We start from the raw sequence: 14,407 nt of genomic DNA on the forward strand, positions 1-14,407 counted from the left end.
CTAGGAGGCGAAAAGAGCGGCCGCCCATTCTCGCCTTCTTTATCTTTGGGCTAACTAGTTGCCCTGTCCCACATGATCTGAGAGATCTTCCAGGTTTATACCTAGTGATCAGATTCCCCAAGTAGGAGGGAGAAACATTATGAAGGATGCGGTGACAGGTGAGTAATGCCTTAAATACCACTCTTTTCCTGACAAAGATGTGCCACATTATACTGCATTATTTGGCTTTTCATGCACCATAATTTAGTTAACACTGCCGCATAATTTGGTGCTTCCCTACTGCATAATTCTAGTGGCCTTGGCTATGGGTCATTTTTAAGGTGCAATATGAGCTTTACAAATACCGATAACATAACATTAAGATAACAAATATGTGAATTTACATACATTGTCACTAGTGAATCTATATAAAATTCCATGATAAGATTTTACGTTCACCTAAGTGGTGTGTATGCTGACATTACTACAATAAGTGTGTGTGTGTATACACTGGAGAATACATAGAAGTTAACAATGCCTGCTTTTTTATCTCAGCTGTTTTATAGGCTCTTCTTGTGTCTGGCCTACAGGAAGAGGACAAAGCTGAAATGCTTCTCGATTTAAGGCGGAAGAGGTGACGATGCACGTCAGAAAGAATTCCCAGCAAAGAGGTGGCCATTGATCTGAGGTTAACATGTATTGATCTTGTGATAATAGAGTAGATCTGAGGCAGTCACTCACAGCTCTCCTCCTCCACCCATTTCAGCAGCACGCCTTCGATCAATATCACTGTAGCCGCAGTCTGCTGGCAATTGAAGAGGACTACTGGCCTTAAGAAGCATATTAGCCTATTGGAAAACAGGCTGACACACAGGCCACCCCCACAGAAAGTAGGGCAGGATGTCTCTGCCCTGTGAGCATTTTAGGAGCGCCGACCTGCCAGGAATTCTCACAGCTGACCTACAGAACAATCGGCCTTTATTAACGCTGTAGAGATTTCTTGACATGTTTTGTTCTGATTTGCGGTGTTTTAAATCCTGGGTGCTTAATTTGTGCAAGTGCTTGCAGGTTGGGGTGCCAGCACACATTTGTGGGGACTGGTATTTTTCATCATGAGACTTTGACCTACAGCAAGGAAAAAAAAGCAGAAAAGGGAGAAAGGAGTGTGCAGAGAAAGAAAAACGTGTCAAAGGAAGAAAGAATGGATGAAAAGGATCCTGCAAAAGAGAGAGCAAGAGACAGGAAGCATAGGGTGGAACAAGAAAGAGACAGGCCATGTAATCAAGACTTGGGGGCATATTACCAACCTACAGCGATATTTATCGCTAAGTAGGGTTAACGGTAATATTTTTATCGCCGCCCTTCACCTGTTTTTATCGCTGATATAACTTGCTATTAGCAAGGTTTATCTCAAAAGCGATAAAAATCAGGCAAAATGCGTGAATATCGCTGTCAATACAGCGATATTCACGGATTAGTGTGACCATGCTCTTAGCCATGTTATCCACCTCCCATTGGATAACATGGCTAAGAACAGGTCAGGGCAGGCGCTAGCTTTTGGAGATATTCGCGCTTAGCGTGAATATTTCCAACACTACGCCTGTGTTGATCATAGGCGATAGCGATGCTAGCGACTGTTTTCAGTCGCTAACATTTTGGCACGCCCACTTTGCATGTCATTAGCGATAAATATCGCAGACATGCAAAGCGGACCCCAAAATGCTCGCTATCGTCTACAAGTTGTCGCTAACTAGTGTTAGCGACAGCTTGGTAATTTGGCGAGAAAATTATCTCCGCTTTAGCGGGAAAAAGTCCTGCTAAAGCGGCGATAAGGGCCCTTGGTAATATGCCCCTTGGTATCCTTGGGATTCGGCAACACTGACCTCTGGCAGAGCGGTATGTGGACTCTGGGGCAAAAGGTTGTGTTTCACAGTCTGGACAGCCTGGCAGGGTCATTTAGATCCAGGCGAACAGCCGAGGAGGATGCCTAGGTAGTTTCTTGGGAAACAGCGTTCACAACGCTGTAATAGCATCGCTCTACCATTACAACGCGGTCGTTGCAACGACTGCGTTGTTAGTACGTGTTGCAATTACATCTCAAGACTGTACAACGACTAGCACTAGGGCGCGCTCAGGTATTGGAAATAAATTCCAACACCTTCCCTACGGCTGCGCAAACTGGAATAGGAATAGTAATTAATGCTAATCCTAAGTCCAGCACGCCCCCTAGTGCAAGTCGTTGTAAATATATTGCGTACTAACAACGCGGTTATTGTAATAGTACATGATTGTGAGAAGTTGGCCTGATATATGATGCTCACTAGTTCTAGTGACCACCTTGTATCAGTCCAAACAACCCTTATGGTGATTGGTTGTAAGTCAACCTTATAGACCAGCTATCCTAGTAGCGTGGACGAAAGCAGTCTTTAGGCTAAACTCTGAATGGCATGTGAAGCCAGCTGTTTTACCACATATAACCCCTTGAATACCAAGTGAAAGGACACCACACAGGTTGTTATGAAAATAAACAGATATTTATTAACTAACATACACCTCTGAACTCGTTATGAGATCAGAGGGCTAAGCACATGACAATACTCAAAAGGAAATACGAGTTCGCACAATATTTACAAATGCGCCTTAGGGGCGCGACAAACCATATACTCAAAACAATGGAATGCGAGCAAGGAAAGTACTGTAAGGAGATCCAGAGGCAGGAGGATCGCTGGGACTACGCTACAAACTAGGTAAGTAAGGAGCAGGAGGCCCACGGGACTCACGTGCAGAGTGGAAACTCTCACGAGGGATGCGTACCAACGTCTATGGATCTTACAGTTTAGAAAGTTATGGATTCCGGACGAACCCGGCTGGATGGAGGGAAAACAACAGTGGACCTGGAAACTAGGATAGTGTACACAGACTTCAGCACCTAGAAGCTTTAGTTACCTAATCCACAGGCTGCGGGTGCATAGGGCTGAAGATGCGTCGGTCGGGTCAGCCAGATGGAGGAGTCCGGTGGTTCCAAGGATGGAACTCGGAAGAAGGAGTCCTGAAAGGGAAGGGGACAGAGTCTCGGTCACTAGCCAGTGACGGTGCTGGAACCAGGAGGGAACCAGATGCTGTCGCCGCAGTCAGGTGAAGGAAGGGTCGCTTCTCTCTGTAGCTGCGTGGACCAGGAGCTGCTCTTCACAACCAGGCTGGAGGCACGAGCTGTCCCACGTAATCTGCTGCTGTTGGTGGTGTCGGATCGTCGATCTGGACAACAGGCCTTGGCTAATGCAAGCCATGCGGTGGAACAAAGATGGCATCTGGTGCGGACCAGGAGGGTCCGGGGTGCTTCTCGTTCACAGGGAAGCAAGGGCCAGTCTGGGGGTTCAGACCAGCAGTGTTAGATTCTTTGGGTCGTCATCTCAGAGGTCACGAGCCAGCCGGCAAGTGACCAGACAACAGGACAAGCAGCAACCAGGCAAAAGGGCCCCACGCAGATCTTGTGGCTGCTGGGGTCTGGTCTTTGGTACAGGAGCTGCGTCGGTGTGGGGCTTCTCGGACCCCAAGGCACTCACTCGAGGATCCCTCGGTGGTCGTGCTGGAAGCGCTGTGCAGGTTTCGCAAGATGGCCGTCTCCACGTTGCTCGTCGCACCCATGGGTCCCAGCTGTGCTGTGGATGTGGGTAGAGGTCAGAGAGGTCTGGAGGTCCGGGTCTTGTCGAGCTGGGTCGTCGGATTCTGGGATGGAAGGACTCTGCATCAAACCGCACAGGAGCTTGATGGTGCCTGCAAAGCAGGATGGTCACTCCCTGACCATAGGGTAGATTCTTCAGTCTTCAGTCTTCTGGAATCAGGAGGTCGAAGGTCAAGAGTATCTTTGTGGAAGTTGTCAAGATTAATCTGATTTGGAATGGGACCAGCTCCTACCTTTATTCAGCTAAAGGGGGCTGCACTACGACTAGGTCCCTCCTCTGGGTGGGACCAGGAAGGGGGGTGGTTACACCCCCTTTCCTTTGTCCGGTCTTGCGCCAGCTCTGGGGCTGGGGTGCCCCAGGAACTGGTTTAGACCGGCATATGCACAGGGACACCTTGTGTGCCCCAGGCATGTCTCATTCCTTTCAGCCCTGTCCTACCTAATACACAAAATCCTGTCTGGGGTGGTGCTAGCACCTCCCAAGGCAGGAATCCCTTTGTCCAAGCCTCCCTCGCTGGAGGGACTCCCAGCAGCAGGAGGTCAGACTTGTGTCTGTGGTGGCAGCATCCATTTTGTGATGCTGAGGCTCGAGCTAACATTAACCAGGGTTCACAGTTACATACATGTCGTGTCCCTCTAGAAGGGTGGAATGCTAACCCCATTGCCAGAATTGGCATGGGGTTAGTATTCCAATTCGTACGACACCTTACTCGACATGTTTTGATAATGCCATGCCAAAGTTAGCATTTGACCGCGAGGTTCATAATGCACTTAAGAGTATATGGTATAGCGTTATCATAGAACAGCTATTAGGACTTGGTTCCGCAAGCTGCAAACGGGCTCAGCTCATGCCAGAGCACCATCTCACATAATTCCAAGCACTCTGCCTTCAGGATTGTTAAGGCCTGCCATAGGAGTGACTGATAGGAATATATGTGTCCATTTTAGGGTTAGATACAGAGATACTATATCTAAAGCAAACAGTGATTACACCACCTTGCCCCAGCTGTTGTGCAGCCAGTTGCGTCAGATTTGGATGGCCAGCCAGGGGTGGCATAATACATGCTTCAGCCCCTGGTAGGCCCTGGGTACACCTATGCCCTGGATACCTAAGGTATGCTGTACAGGGACTGATAAGGTGGCCCAGTACCAATTGGTAAATGCACCTAAGGTACATGCTTGTCAATTTAGAGAGAGAACAGCTAGGCTGTGGGTCTGATTAGCAGGCCCACAGCCAGGGAAAGTCGTAAACCAGTGAAGCAAAAAGCAAAAATCGGGGGTGACCATAGGATTGCAGACCCTACTCTCCTACATAACCCCCCGAAACTTAGGGACATTAAGTCTTCTTGTTCTAAGTGGAAGTACCTGGAGAGACCATCTGCATTACCATGGTCAGTCCCTGGGCGGTGCTCCACTGTAAAGTCCATCCCCTGTAGGGAAATGGACCACCTAAGAAGTTTGGGGTTTTCACCCTTCATTTGATTTAGCCATAAGAGGGGCTTATGGTCGGTCTGAATCTTGAAGTGAGTGCCAAACAAGTATGGCCTCAGCTTCTTCAGGGCCCAAACCACAGCAAAGGCCTCCCTCTCAATAGCTGACCAACGTTTCTCTCTAGGGGTCAGCTTTCTACTTATGAAAGCAATGGGCTGGTCATGACCATCAATATTCAGTGAGATAGAACAGCTCCAACACCCAACTCAGAAGACCTGTTTGGACAATGAATGGCTTGGAGTAGTCTGGACTCTTGAGAATAGGTGCAGTGCACATGGCCTGCTTTAGGTCATCGAATGCCTTCTGACAGCTAACTGTCCACTGAACTTTCTTTGGCATTTTCTTACTTGTCAGGTCATTAAGTGGAGTCACAATGGTTCCATAATTTCTGACAAATTTCCTATAGTAACCAGACAGGCCCAAGAAAGCTCTGACCTGTGTCTGGGTGGTTGGAGGAGCCCAGTCCTTTATGGCCTGTATCTTGCTCTCCAAAGGTTGAACTTGGCCTCCACCTACAAGGTGGCCCAAGTATACAACTTGACTCTGCCCTATCTGGCACTTGGTAGCCTTGATAGTGAGGCCTGCTTTTAGCAGGGCCTCCAAAACTTTCCTCAGGTGGATCAGGTGATCCTCCCAGGTGGAGCTAAAGACAGCAATATCATCTAGATATGCTGCACAGAAGTCATCTAACCCAGAGAGAACTTGGTTCACCAACCTTTGAAAAGTGGCAGGTGCATTTTTCAAACCAAAGGGCATCACCACAAACTGGTAATGACCTCCTGGGGTAGAAAATGCTGTCTTGGCCTTGGCATCCTCAGCTAACCTGATTTGCCAATAACCAGCTGTCAGGTCAAATGTACTCAAGAATTTGGCAGAAGCCAATTTATCTATGAGTTCATCTGCTCTTGGTATTGGATGGGCATCTGTCTTAGTGACAGCATTGAGACCCCTGTAGTCTACACAAAACCTCATCTCTCTCTTACCATCCTGGGTGTGAGGTTTAGGCATTAGAACTACAGGGCTAGCCCAAGGGCTCTCTGAGGGTTCAATGACTCCCAATTCCAACATCTTCTGTACTTTCTTTATACAGTCCCTGACGTGGTCAGGTTGCCTGTAGATTTTACTCTTTATAGGCAGACTGTCACCAGTGTCCACCTCATGGGTGCACCAGTTTGTCTGACTGGGTGTCAGAGAGAACATTTGTCTGAAGGATTGAAGAACCTGTTTACAATCCTCTTGTTGAGGCTCAGAGAGGCTGTCAGAAAAGACTACACCATCTACTGGCCCATCATCAGGGTTCTGAGTGAGCAGGTCTGGGAGAGGTTCACTCTCTTCCTCCTGTCCCTCATCTGTAGCCATGAGCAAGCCCATGTCTTCCCTGTTGGCAAATGCCTTGAGCCTGTTCACATGAAGTACTCTGTGAGGGCTCCTGGGAGTTCCAAGGTCTACCAAGTAGGTGACCTCTCCCTTCTGTTCAATGATAGTATTGGGTCCAGACCATTTGTCTTGGAGAGCTGCTGGGGCCACTGGCTTCAACACCCACACCTTCTGTCCAGGCTGGTAAACAGTAAGGACAGCCTTTTGGTCATGCCAAGCTTTTTGCAGTTCTTGGCTGGTCTCAAGGTTTTTGGATGCCTTCTCCATGTACTCTGCCATCCTGGAGCGGAGACCAAGTACATTGTCCCTATGTCCTGTTTAGGCTTTTTGAGAGGTAACTCCCATCCTTCCTTCACAAGACACAGGGGTCCTCTTACAGGATGCCCAAAGAGAAGTTCAAAAGGGCTGTAACCAACCCCCTTCTGTGGGACCTCTCTGTAAGCAAACAGAAGGCAGGGTAAAAGGATGTCCCATCTTCGCCTAAGCTTTTCAGGTAACCCTTTTATCATCCCTTTGAGGGTCTTGTTGAACCTTTCAACAAGCCCATTGCATTGTGGGTGATAGGGGGTGGTGAACTTGTAGTTGACACCACACTCCTTCCACATAGCAGTCAAGTATCCTGACGTGAAGTTTGTACCTCTGTCATAGACTACCTCCTTAGGAAACCCCACTCTGGAGAAAACTCCAAGTAGGGCCCTGGCCACAACAGGAGCTGTAGTGGTCCTAAGGGGAATAGCTTCTGGATACCTGGTGGCATGATCCACTACCACTAGTATAAATCTGTGCCCAGAGGCTGTTGGGGGGGTCCATTGGTCCAACAATGTCAATCCCCACTCTTTCAAAGGGTACCCCCACCACAGGTAGTGTTATAAGGGGGGCCTTTGTTGTGCCACCTGATTTGCCACTGGCTTGACAGGTGACACATGAGCGACAAAACTCTTTAGTGTCTTCAGACATATGGGGCCAGTGAAAGTGTGGGACAAGCCTGTCCCAAGTCTTGTTCTGGCCTAAGTGACCTGCAAGAGGAATTTCATGGGCCAAGGTGAGAAGGAAACCTCTCAGAGACAAGGGGATGACCAGCCTCCTGGTAGCACCAGGCTTAGGGTCTCTCGCCTCAGAGTAAAGGAGTCCATCATCCCAGCACACTTTATGGGCACCTGTGGCATTCCCTGCAGCCTCAGCAGCAGCCTGCTGTCTGAGGGGTTCAAGAGATGAACAGTCTAATTGTGCTTGTCTCAAGTCTGCCCTGGAAGGTCCCCCTGTCCCAAGAAACTCAACCTGTTCAGGCTCAAGTTCTTCTAGGACAGTTCCTTCTGGGGTCATTGGGTCAGTCTCCTGTGAGAGCTGATCCTCACCTTGAGGCAAGTGGGAAGGCACTGCCTTAACCCTACTGTTCTTACTCTTGGGTAGTGTCTGGTCCATTGTTCCAGGATCCAGCACTAGTTCAGCTGGACATTTTTTGGCCTGTGACCTAGTCACAGCAAGGACATGTGCTGACAACCCTAACATTTCCACATGAGTCCTATACTCCACATTTGACCATAGGGAGGATTCCAAATCATTGCCCAAAAGACAGTCCACTGAGAGGTCTGAACTAACAACAACCCTTTTGAGGCCATTTACCCCTCCCCAGGAGAAATTAACAAGTGCCATACTATGGTTGGTAGTGACATTGCTAGCATTGGTCACTAGGTAGTCTGAACCTAGTATTACCTGTCCAGGGTCCACAAATGCTGGTGTCACCATAGTGACACTGGCACAGGTGTCCCTGTAGGCCTGAGCCATTTTTCCATTGATTAAAGGCGTCTGCCTGTACTTGCCAGGAGTACTGGGACTTATTGTAGGGGTCAAATCCATGTCCTCAGTACAAACAAGAACAGCCTGGGTAGGTACTCTGACTAGGTCAGAGCCTGCCTCAGATACCAATGTCAACCCCACTATAGCCTTAGGGGGAACACTACCACTACTAACTGAACTAGGGGCAGTAGTGGTAGGAGCTGGGCCTTTCTTGGTGCACTCACTAAACCAATGAGTATTACTTTTACAGTATTGGCACCATGGTTTCTTCTGACCATTATTCTTCTTCTTTTGGGAATTCTGGGACCCACCCTCCTTGGATTGTTGGGGCCCTGTTGAAGACTTCTGGTCATTTTGCTTATTCTCATTACCCTTCTGGTCTGCTTTCTTCTGGCCACCACCCTGGTTCTGGTTCTGCTGCTTGACCCTTGTCCTGACCCATCTGTCCGCCTTCTTTCCCACTTCTTGGGGAGAGGTCAGATCTGAGTCAATAAGGTGCTAATGCAACAACTGATTTTGACAATTACTTAAGATTTGTTCTCTCATAATTAGATTATACAATCATGTGTAATCAGTAACTTTACTTCCCAGTAACCAGCCTTCAAAAGCCTTAGTGGCACAATCAACAAAGTCAGCCCAATCCTGAGACTGAATTTTCTGGGTGTCTCTGAACAGCAACCTGTACTGCTCAGTTGTTAAGCCAAACCCATCAATCAGTGTATGCTTCAGGACTTGGTAATTGTTAGCATCCTCGGCTCTAGTAGTGAGGAGCTTATCTCTACCTTTACCTTCAAAGGAGAGCCACAGTATAGCTGCCCACTGACTCTGGGGGATGCACTGGACAGTGCACGCCCTCTCCAAAGCAGTCATCCATTTGTGGATGTCATCCCCTTGTTTAAAGGGAGGCACTATTTTACTCAGGTGTCTAGTATCAAAACTCCTGTCTTTATCTCTAGGGATAATGCTGCCACCAGTGGGGTCTGCCCCACTCAATTTCTGCTCTCTGGCAAAGGCAAGTCTTTCTTTGGCAAGGGCAAGTTCTTCCCTCTCAATCCTCAGATTGACTTCCCTCATCTTGGCTTCATGCTCTCTTCTCTGGGGGGATGTCATCCCTCTCTGAGAAGATGCCTGAGAGACATGGGTGTGAATAGATCTGTTAGAGCCTCTGGAGTGAGACCTAACTCGTCTACTCCCAATGTTAAGCCTGCCTGAGAGTGGGCCTGGGGGTCCCCCAGTTCCATTCTCATGTATGCTTAAGTTGGTCCTGGTGAGCCTACTGACTACTACTGGACCTTTGTCTGCCTCATCCCCTGACAACTCCTGTTCCTCTTCCTCCTCTTCACTGTCTGCTCCATGGAGGTTAAGGGCAGGGTCCCCAAGGGTTCCCTCTAAGGGGGGCATGCTCCCATCTGGATTAGAAGGGCCTGTGTTAGAAGCCCTTCTGGCAACATATGTCTCTAAGAGACCTATCAGAAAAGGAGTGGTAGGGTTAGAACCCTGTTTTAGTTTCCTGGAGGTACACAATTGTCTCATCTCCTGGAAGCTAAGGGCTTCATATCTGGAAGTGACCTGTGGGGGGTCAACAACCACAAGGGGAGTCTCTGAAGACTCTCCATTGGCAGACATGCTTCTAGTGAGGTGTAAGTGGTGCACTTACCTACACTATGGGTTTACCTACTGATCCCTTGCTAAGAGTTGTAGTCAGGGTGTGCTACTCCCTTTCTACTACAACAGCTGGTTCATTAGAACTCAGAGTATTTCTAAGCTTGTTATATGTACCTATGGTACCTTATGTGATCTTTCAAATGATATCTCAAGTTTATATTTGGTAAAAACAACTGCAAGCCCAAATCCCAACCGCTGCACACCAATGTGAGAAGTTGGCCTGATATATGATGCTCACTAGTTCTAGTGATCACCTTGTATCAGTCCAAACAACCCTTATGGTGATTGGTTGTAAGTCAACCTTATAGACCAGCTATCCTAGTAGCGTGGACAAAAGCAGTCTTTAGGCTAAACTCGGAATGGCATGTGAAGCCAGCTGTTTTACCACATATTACCCCTTGAATACCAAGTGAAAGGACACCACAAAGGTTGTTATGAAAATAAACAGATATTTATTAACTAACATACACCTCTGAACTCTTTATGAGATCAGAGGGCTAAGCACATGACAATACTCAAAAGGAAATACGAGTTCGCACAATATTTACAAATGCGTCTTAGGGGCGCGACAAACCATATACTCAAAACAATGGAATGCGAGGAAGGAAAGTACTGTAAGGAGATCCAGAGGCTGGAGGATCGCTGGGACTACGCTACAAACTAGGTAAGTAAGGAGCAGGAGGCCCACGGGACTCACGTGCAGAGTGGAAACTCTCACGCGGGATGCGTACCAACGTCTATGGATCTTACAGTTTAGAAAGTTACGGATTCCGGACGAACCCGGCTGGATGGAGGGAAAACAACAGTGGACCTGGACACTAGGATAGTGTACACAGACTTCAGCACCTAGAAGCTTTAGTTACCTAACCCACAGGCTGTGGGTGCATAGGGCTGAAGTTGCGTCGGGTTTGCTGCGTTGACCCCGGTGATGCCTGAAACAAGGAGTTGCTGGCAGGCAGCCAGATGGAGGAGTCCGGTGGTTCCAAGGATGGAACTCAGAAGAAGGAGTCCTGAAAGGGAAGGGGACAGAATCTCGGTCACTAGCCAGTGACGGTGCTGGAACCAGGAGGGAACCAGATGCTGTCGCCGCAGTCAGGTGAGGGAAGGGTCGCTTCTCTCTGTAGCTGCGTGGACCAGGAGCTGCTCTTCACGACCAGGCTGGAGGCACGAGCTGTCCCACGTAGTCTGCTGCTGTTGGCGATGTTGGATCGTCGATCTGGACAACAGGCCTTGGCTAATGCAAGCCTCGCGGTACAACAAAGATGGCGTCTGGTGCGGACCAGGAGGGTCCGGGGTGCTTCTCGTTCACAGGGAAGCAAGGGCCAGTCTGGGGGTCCAGACCAGCAGTGTTAGATTCTTTGGGTTGTTGTCTCAGAGGTCACGAGCCAGCCGGCAAGTGACCAGACAACAGGACAAGCAGCAACCAGGCAAAAGGGCCCCATGCGGACCTCGTGGATGCTGGGGGGCTGGTCTTCGGTGCAGGAGCTGCGTCGGTGTGGGGCTTCTCGGACTCCAAGGCACTCACTCGAGGATCCCTCGGCGGTCGTGCTGGAAGCGCTGTGCAGGTTTCGCAAGATGGCCGTCTCCACGTTGCTCGTCGCACCCACGGGTCCCAGCTGTGCTGTGGATGTGGGTAGAGGTCAGAGAGGTCTGGAGGTCCGGGCCTTGTTGAGATGGGTCATCGGATTCTGGGATGGAAGGACTCTGCATCAAACTGCACAGGAGCTTGATGGTGCCTGCAAAGCAGGATGGCCACTCCCGGACCATAGGGGAGATTCTTCAGTCTTCTGGAATCAAGAGGTCGAAGGTCAAGAGTTTCTTCATGGAAGTTGTCAAGAATAATCTGATTTGGAATGGGATCATCTCCTACCTTTATTCAGCTAAAGGGGGCTGCACTACGACTAGGTCCCTCCTCTGGGTGGGACCAGGAAGGGGGGTGGTTACACCCCCTTTCCTTTGTCTGGTCTTGCGCCAGCTCTGTGGCTGGGGTGCCCCAGGAACTGGTTTAGACCGGCATATGCACAGGGACACCTTGTGTGCCCCAGGCATGTCTCATTCCTTTCAGCCCTGTCCTACATAATACACAAAATCCTGTCTGGGGTGGTGCTAGCACCTCTCAAGGCAGGAAACCCTTTGTCCAAGCCTCCCTCGCTGGAAGGACTCCCAGCAGCAGGAGGTCAGACTTGTGTCTGTGGTGGCAGCATCCATTTTGTGATCCTGAGGCTCGAGTTAACTTTAAACGGGGTTCACAGTTACATACATGTCGTGTCCCTCTAGAAGGGTGGAATGCTAATCCCGTCGCCAGAATTGGCGAGGGGTTAGTATTCCAATTCGTATGACACCTTACTCAACATGTTTTGATAATGCTATGCCAAAGTTAGCATTTGACCGCGAGGTTCATAATGCACTTAAGAGTATATGGTATAGCGTTATCATGGAACAGCTATTAGGACTTGGTTCCGCAAGCTGCAAACGGGCTCAGCTCATGCCAGAGCACCCTCTCACGTAATTCCAAGCACTCTGCCTTCAGGATTGTTAAGGTCTGCCATAGGAGTGACTGATAGGAATATATGTGTCCATTTTAGGGTTAGATATAGAGGTACTATATCTAAAGCAAAGGGTGATTACACCGCCTTGCCCCAGCTGTCGTGCAGCCAGTTGTGTCAGATTTGGATGGCCAGCCAGGGGTGGCATAATACATGCTTCAGCCCCTGGTAGGCCCTGGGTACACCTATGCCCTGGATACCTAAAGTATGCTGTACAGGGACTGATAAGATGGCCCAGTACCAATTGGTAAATGCACCTAAGGTACATGCTTGTCAATTTAGAGAGAGAACAGCTAGGCTGCGGGTCTGATTAGCAGGCCCACAGCCAGGGAAAGTCGCAAACCAGTGAAGCAAAAAGCAAAAATCGGGGTGACCATAGGATTGCAGACCCTACTCTCCTACAATGATGTTATAGCATGCGTTGTAACATGCTATATTCAGTATTCAGTTTCTTACTGCAGTCAGGTGCCTTTGTTTGATTTCTCTGGTCGTGTACCACAGTACCAAGCAATGCAGCCCTGGGCAGGTAAATTGTGATCGTCGCTATGACCTAAGAACCCTTTGGCAGATGGGTTGTCAGATCAGAGTTTTATGATGGCACATCCAGCTGAGAATCTGCTTGAGAAATCCCAGCATTGCCCCATCTCTAAATTGAGCGTGGGCACCATGAGTTTGAACTTATGGGAGCACAGGCAAACTAATTCACTTGTTTACTCAGTCATTTCTAAATGACTCCTTGGTGTTTGTTATTAATGTATTTAGAGGATTTGCAGAGCTTCTGGTTGCTGTAAGCAAAAATAAAAATAATATTAAAAATGAGTCACTTCTTATGGAAAAAGGGACAGAGCTGAAATCCATTCGGTGATAGTAGGGTGGCAGTCTTCGCAATTCCCAGGCAATTCCCAGGTAAAAAGGTTACTATAGCAGGGTCGATAATGCTGACCTACAATAATGTCACATCTACGATATCCACCCACCACTACTTTGAAAAGTTTGTATAAAAGTGATAATCTTAACTCCACCTATACTTACCTAAGGAGGCAAGTAGAAGTGGAATTAAAAATAGGTTAATTACTCTTCTTAATTCTACTTACCTATAGAGGTATATAGAAGTGGAATAAAGCACAGTAATTATATATTTCTAACAATTTAGTGGTAAGTCAATGTAATGGTTACAATAATATTATTGTATTTTTATATTGTCTAGATCAATATAGTGACATAGTATTGTGTTTTTATCTAGGAACCTGAATCAATATTGCTATGTTATGCCCTTGTACGGCTATAATCAATAATATCCCTATAATGGCATAAGAATCAGATCCATATTTAAGTAAATAGTCCTTGCAGTCCAAGGCACGGCAGAAGCTACTTCCTCGGATTCCTAGAAAGCACAACGAGTTCTTTCGACACACCAAACCTCCAGCAACCTGGGAAATCCCTGTTTGCTTTGTTTTTGATTTGTAATAGAACTCCTGCGAGCACTGTAAGAACGGCCAGTTCTTAGTGACATCTTTATTGACGTCTTATGTCCAAACTTACGTCAAACCCGGCACCTTTCATGTATAAATATACCAACGTTGCCTTAAGCAAACACACAGTGGTGGTTTTGGAGCAGAGCAGCTATCTACTTGCCAAGAGCCCACTTGATGCGAGAGCCCACGGACACCGCCCCTCCTCTTTGGCGCGCTGAGAAAGACGCTGTCTTTTTCTCCAGCCGAGAAAATCCAGCTCCGCCGTTTCCAGCCTACCCTTGCGGGTTGCTGGGATATCGAGTCCTGAAAGAGAGATACCAGACCTCGTGCATTCTATTCCCAAGGTACGGTGCTGACTAAACCCTTAAAGAGAATTCTTGAATCAGATTCTTGGC

The sequence above is a fragment of the Lissotriton vulgaris genome, chromosome 5 (genome assembly GCF_964263255.1).
Source record: "Lissotriton vulgaris chromosome 5, aLisVul1.2, whole genome shotgun sequence".
Classification (NCBI taxonomy): Eukaryota; Metazoa; Chordata; class Amphibia; order Caudata; family Salamandridae; genus Lissotriton; species Lissotriton vulgaris.